The sequence below is a fragment of the Bidens hawaiensis genome, unplaced genomic scaffold (assembly GCF_021521415.1).
Source record: "Bidens hawaiensis isolate Kalapana, Puna unplaced genomic scaffold, B.hawaiensis_p1.1 tig00001177_1, whole genome shotgun sequence".
NCBI classification, from domain to species: domain Eukaryota; kingdom Viridiplantae; phylum Streptophyta; class Magnoliopsida; order Asterales; family Asteraceae; genus Bidens; species Bidens hawaiensis.
The window spans coordinates 31,047-37,046 of NW_027491067.1; the positions used below are offsets into that span (position 1 = coordinate 31,047).

General features: G+C 34.3%; 1 pseudogene across 1 annotated transcript; it reads right to left on the bottom strand.

Annotated features, from left to right (window-relative positions):
- Nucleotides 1-1,922: 1,922 nt before the first annotated feature.
- On the bottom strand, nt 1,923-5,575 carry LOC143561474 (protein EFFECTOR OF TRANSCRIPTION 2-like; annotated as a pseudogene). Its single transcript, XR_013140308.1, has 3 exons — nt 5,313-5,575; nt 3,702-4,057; nt 1,923-2,897 (listed from the first exon to the last, which is right to left on the bottom strand). The product of XR_013140308.1 is annotated as a protein EFFECTOR OF TRANSCRIPTION 2-like (transcript).
- Nucleotides 5,576-6,000: the final 425 nt, after the last annotated feature.

Below are 6,000 nucleotides of genomic sequence, written 5' to 3' on the forward strand. Positions count from 1 at the left end.
GATTAACTAGAACTCACTCAGCGTAGCTGACTTTTAGTATGCATGCAGGTGAGTAGAATGAGACAGCTAGCTTGAGCGGGCACATGGTGGGCGAATAGGAGACTGACATCTGAAGACTCAAGATGTTTTAATGTAATTGACGTTTATTTTGAAAGACAAGAATGTTTAAGGCAAGTTTTGGATTGCTGTAATGTTTCATGAAAGTTTTTATATTCCGCGAAAGTTTTAATGAACTCTGATTTGTAAGAACTGTGTTTATGAGTAAATCCGACGCTAAAGTAGGGCTACCGGGTTCGGGGCCTTACAGTTTAGGGCATCGTACTCTTTAATTTGGAGAGTCTCGGGTTTTTGTCTTATCGGAGCTATGCTCTTGTGACAGCACAACGAATGTTAAGTGGCAACCGACGGTATGGTTTCGCGGGGAACACTCAAGTCCAACTATGGAGCCAACGTTGAATATGTATGGGTGTAAATTCTTTTTGTTGGGGGTTTAAAAAGGGGAGTTTATCATAAACTAGAGTTTGCATGGTTAACCTTTTTTTACTTTTGGCTAAATGGAAACAAAAACCGAAATTTCTATTTACGGTGTCGTCTTTTGACAGAATTATTACTTGGCGGGTTTTTATTGTTTGGAACAAGGGGTTTCGGAGATGTATAGGTGGGATTGGATGATGTCACGTTAGTATCTAAATAAAATCTGAAAACTGGAATATGTTATACCTTTTGTAGGGAGAAAATCATTAAGGTGATTATGGGGTGATTTTAAGGAGTGTTTTATGGGGTGATGTATTTAGAGGACCAGAAACGATGTTATTTTTCAAAACAAGTCGGTTATCGTATAGAACAAGGCGGAAGAAATAAAATTCTTGAGTATTCTTTGGATTAAGAATTGTTTCTTTTTTCTAGTTTGTTTTGAAAGGATTGGTGTAATTTTTCTTTGTAACTTGTCCGTTGTTGTTGTCTCTAGCTCCCTGCTAGTTGTTTATTGAAATTCACCTTTCTAAAAAAATTGTAAGGGTGTATCTGGGTTGGGTCAGTTTGGTTTTGGACTAAACTAGAAGCAAAAACCGAAATGCCGATTTTTGAGTTTCTTAAAATTATTCGGTTGAAGTTTTTTCGATTTTTGGTTTGGATTTGGTTTGCCATTAGCACTAGAAAATTTTGAGCCTACAAAAGGTCGGCCAAAAATATGTATTTGGGTTTACATTTTTTGTCAGATTACACTTAATAGTCAATTGATATTATACATTTGAGCTATATTGATTATCTACAATTTGGTATGGTTTGTTTTTTTTTTGGTTTTAGATACACTAGAAACCGAACCGAAAGTTCAGTTTTTACAAAAACATAAAATCAAACCATTGGTTTTTTGCTTCGCTTTTATATCGGTTTTTCAATTTCATGCACGTCTCTAACTTATGGTCATAGGTTTTTTTCAGCTAAAGATTCCACATGGTAGATTTTTGGTATCCCACATTATTGGCAGGCAGATTTCATACTATTGTATTCACTTGCAGGCGAAAAGTAAATGTTTGTTCAAGTGAAACAAAACTTTGTTGCGTCTGTCGTGTTTGGGTTCATATGTTTGACACATGTTATAATTCATGCCAAATTTAATCCATTAACACGCCCATTAGCATCCCCTAAATTCCACAAGTAAAGAGTGTGCGATGTGCAAAGTAATTTTATGTACAAATCAACTCTGTTAAACAATCAAAGGCTAGATAATCATATGAATGGAGTGATTATAGGCTAACGTTCGACCCATTATACATTCAGACCTTGTTTTTCAATTCAATAAAGTTGGAACGTAAACGAGCTAGAATATATTCGAACCTCAGCCATCCAATATGCATATTTGTAAATCATATATGTCACATGGTATATCTTTAATTTCATGGAAAGGTTCAACACAGTGAACATCATTATAAAACTTAATAACATGTTTAAAAATCTAAAAGTTTACAAACAGTCACCAAATCTAACTTAATGTAACTTGAAAACTAAACAACACGCGTTAACTTAACACAAAAAACAATTAAATTCTGTAAATAAAAAATTAAATCATATGGTTTGTATGTATAAATAAATACCTTTTGCAGGCTGACTTCCTCTGATAAATAAGAGTCAATATGTTATATGATCTTCAAACAATTCTCAATCCATTGCTTGACGAACAACTACTTTTACAAGTTTGATTTGTGAAATTAGTCATTAATCTTGGCCCAAATGGCTTCATGTTGCCAACAAAACTTGCTGTTTTTACTTGGTTTTCTACTACAACAGGAACCTTTAACTGTAATAGCTACACAAGTCAACGAATCCACACCCGACACCGTTGACTTTTTCTCATTGACCATCATCCCTTCATGTTTTACTTCTTCACAGTCCTTTCGGCTGTTGCAAACTGTCCCGGTTTCTAAATCTAAACGAGGTTTTATGTATGCGTTGACTTTCATCCCTTTGTGGTCAACGCATCTTTTTCTTCCTTTAACAGGAGGTCGTATACATATGGACCCGTGACCCAAGGCTACACCACATATACGGACATTATCATTGTTCATATTACAGTCTTTTGATACTAATGTAGGCCGTGATCTACCAAACTTGAAAATGTTAAGGAGACTATTTGTGTCGTTTCGCTTGGTATAGAAACTAGATCCGTTTTCCAAAACAGGCGGGTCACATTGTTTGATTCTGAGGCCTACTTCTTTTGAAGGGAAGACACGAATCTTCTTTAATACCAAAAATACCCTTTTAGGATTTGAAACTGTATCAATGAGCTTTTTATGTATATCATCAGGACGTCGCTCCCCGTTCATACCTCGGTTCCATGCATAATCAAAGGTTTTTAAAAGTTGGGACTCGGTTTTCTCAGCATCTTTTTTACTTTCCATCTGTAAATCAAAGCATAGTTTATTTCTGCTTATAATTATTCACATATTATTATTATTATTTATTTATTTTTCTTCATAATATTTTATTTTTTATTAAAAACAACCAAACGATTTACAATGAAGTGGCAGGTAAGCGGGCAACAAGCTGCGCCGCAACCCCCTTTTGGATAGCAAATCCAATCCTACTAAAAACAAAGTTTCGGTTCTTATGGGCCGATAAGTTACTATCCACGACTTTTTGAACTCTATTCAAAAGGTCCACGGCATCCGGAGCTAATAATAATAATTAATAATAATCATCATCATCATCATCATCATCGTACTCAGTATATCCCACCAATAGCAAAGCTATAGTAGGGTCTGAGGAGGGTAAGATGTAGACAGCCTTACCTCTACCCCATAAGGATAGAGAGGCTGCTTCCAGTGAGACCCCCGGCTCGATAGTAGTTTTGCATCAAGCCTTGGACATAAGGCACATAGCACTCAATCATCGGGACACCGGCTGATCGGTGCATGTACCCTTGTCTTTCGGCTATCAACGCCACTACATGATGCCTGATTAACCGTCCGTCACTTTTAACGTTATTTTCACGAGATTAGTAAAATAACGTCAAAATTAGTGCAATTTCACTTTTGCCCACCCGAGGGTTCACACATATATACATCATATGTGCGCACCGCAAGCAGGGCTAATAATTAATAATAATAATAATAATATTATTATTATTATTATAAACCTTGTTAATTAATAGTCTTCATCAAGGAATAAGAAATATAAATTTAGAATCAGCAAATGTTTCTTACCGGAGCCCATCTAAACGCGATGGCAAATCCATATGAGAATATATCAGAAAACAATCCAAGGACTTTTCGGTCATTTTGCTCACCCTTTGACAAGCCATTTTCCAAATGATCACCATCTCTACCATACTGCTGAAGTCTAGTCCTAACATTATCAGCTTGCCCAAGATAAACAGGAATTATATTTTTAGAATCAAGTTTGCTAACACTCTTTCCTTTGTTTGTGTGACTGAAACAGTAATCCCGAGTTCATAAAGCCCGGGACACGAAGCACCATTTGGTAGATTGTGAGTCCGGTATCTCTCTGCACCTTCCTTGTGTAACAAGTAATCCTCCCAATCACAGGCCCCAATAAGGATCTGGAAAATAACATAGAATTCTTTAATCAAATTTGAAAAACATGAAAGATGAATGAGATAGATGCAATGTTGGAAGTTTAAACCATAGATGACAATTGACAAGGTGCGAAATTGTAGTAAGTCGTTTGGAGTGAAACTGTAGACACAATTAAATAAAGAAGCAGTTCTATTTTGAAGTACATGAGCTTTGAATCCAAACTCATAAGTAGGCCTGTAAACGAACCGAACATTCAGTGAACTGCTTGGCGGGAAGTTTGTTTATTTAATAAATGAACGAACATGAACACCATGTTTCGTTCGATCATTTACGTGCATAAGCGTTTGTTTGTCCATTCATCTATGTTCGTTCATTTATGTTTGTTTAACCGATTTAACTATGCAATTTTATAAATTATAGAATAAATAAATAAATAAATAAATAGATGTGTTTGTTAGACATGTTTGATACATAATCGTTTGTGTCCATTTATGTCTGTTCATTTGCGTTTATTCATTTATGTCCGTTTGTGTTTGTTCATATGCGTTCATCTACGTTCGTTTATGTTCATTTTGTTAATGAATGAACATGAACAAGAAGATATGTTCATTTAATTGTTCGTGTACAGCTAAAGTTAAATGAACGACGCCTACTAACAAGTAATATTGATCAAATCCAACACCTACGGTCCTACAACATGAAATTCGAGATCTAATTGGCTTTTCCGCTTAACTAACTCATAATTCATCCTTAATTAGTTTAAGATGACATTAGATAGAGTGTGGAACTGTGCATACATAAAATTTTATTAAGTAATACGATTAAATATCATCTTAACATATTCAAGTTAAGCATATACAGATCAAATTTGGATCTAGAATTGAGAGAAAAACAGTTTTCAAAATCCAGATCTGGTTTAAACGAACACGAACATGTTCATTTTCTTAACGAACGGACATGAACAAAAAATCCGTCTGTTTACTGTTCCATTCGTGTTCGTGCTCCTGTTATTGTTCAAATTCTAGATCTAACTAGCTTTTCTACTTAATTAACTCATCAATTAACCAAAATTAGCTTCACAAATTTAACATGACGTTAGATACAATGAGCATACATAAACTATATCGAATCTGATAACAATATTTAATTACAGATAACTTATTAATCAAATTCGAAATTAGCATTCAATCAATAACAGTTTCCAAATTCCAGATCTACTTCAACATCAAATTATAAATACGGAAGTAAAGAGAAATGAAATAATAATAATATTAATACCTTCCAATCGGAGAATGCGGAGTCATGTTTAGTTTGTGTGCAGTTTTCACGTTTCAACGCCGGTGCGGTGGTGACGCCGGAATCAACGGCTCTTACCATAACTAATTACTCGTAACGATGAGAGGTTCAACGTTGCTTTCTATATGTACAAAAGCGGTTATTTATTTATTTGTTTACTTTATTTAAACACTGCAATAATAATATTATTATAATAGTCACGTTAGTATTTCATTTCATGCTTTGAACTTTATACCTTTAACTTTCTGGAAACATTTTTGCACTTTGTTCCCGAGTTTATTTGAGGACGGAAAAGATATGAAATAGAATAAAAAAAAAGAAAAAAAATTATTGTGTTTTAGAGCTTTTTTTCAAGAAAAAGGAAGAAAATTAGAGAATATTGTGTTCTTGAGTTTCATTAAATTGAAAGAAAAAAAACAAATATAAAGAGTAAGTCGGAATGAAATGTTTTCTTTCAAATTTGAAAATAAACAAGAAAATAAATGAAAGATAAAACAGGAAACAAATGAAAGCAAAAGCTTTTCTTTCTTTTATTTTCTCTCATTATGTGAACTAGGGAACATAGCATAGAGTGAAACCTTGGTTTCCATTCATATGTGTTTTGTCCAGATACGCGTTTTCATTCATGTGCAAATGGGTTAGAGTTGCGAGACCTGACTCGAACTATTTT